The following is a 1035-nucleotide window of genomic DNA, read 5'->3' on the forward strand; positions in this document are numbered from 1 at the left end:
CCACCCTACCTCCCCCCCCACCCCTACCTCCCCCCCACCCCTACCCCCCCACCCCCCCCACCCCCTACCTCTACCCCCCCCACCACCATCCCACAAACGGCGGTACTCTCCCCCCCACCACCACCCCACAAACGCCGGTTTTCTTTCCCCCCACCACCCCACAAACGCCGGTACTCTCTCCCCCACCCCCACCCCCACCCCACAAACGCCGGTACTCTCTCCCCCCCCCCCCCCACCACCACCCCACAAACGCCGGTACCCTCCCCCCACCACCACCCCACAAACGCCGGTACCCTCCCCCCACCACCACCCCACAAACGCCGGTACTCTCTCCTCCCCCCCCCCACAAACGCCGGTACTCTCCTCCTCCCCCCCCCCCCCCCCCCGCACTCAATGTAGGTAACTGAACGGCGTCAACCATCATTAATGGTTGACGCCGTTAGAAACCTACTGTGATTTTCGCCGACGTGACCCGTGGCCACGTCGGCGGGACTTCGGCCCATCCGGGCCGGAGATTTGTTGACAGTAAAAATTAAATGACATCCCGCCGGCGCCAGCTGTTCTCAGAGGCTGCCGGCGGGATTTGCACAACGCCGGTTTTTGACCGCTCGGAAAATTCAAAACCCGGTGGGAGCGGGAATAACGCCGCCGCCGGCCGATTCTCCGACCCTGCGTGGGGTCGGAGAATTTCGCCCATGATGTGAGAAAAGTGCAGACTTGGCAAATAGTTGTAAAGTATAATGGTTTGAATCTTGCAGTCCCGATAGCAGCACCGCTACTTCCGGGAATCCCAATTCTGCTTGAACCTTGAACGGACTCGGAGGAGGCCCATGTGATGGTCGCATTGAGACCAGTTTTATGTACATTTTACCTGATTGCCCTATACTTACACCAATATCTACACTGATTTAGTTAGGGCACCCCCTAACCAGTGCAGAATCTGCTCAAGAGTGCACCCCTTTAAATCAGCAGGGGCGTGTTAAAACGCTCCTACGTCTCTGGCACCCCACCTAGATCTCCTGCATCTGCTTCCCC

The sequence above is a fragment of the Scyliorhinus canicula genome, chromosome 17 (genome assembly GCF_902713615.1).
Source record: "Scyliorhinus canicula chromosome 17, sScyCan1.1, whole genome shotgun sequence".
Taxonomy (NCBI): Eukaryota; Metazoa; Chordata; class Chondrichthyes; order Carcharhiniformes; family Scyliorhinidae; genus Scyliorhinus; species Scyliorhinus canicula.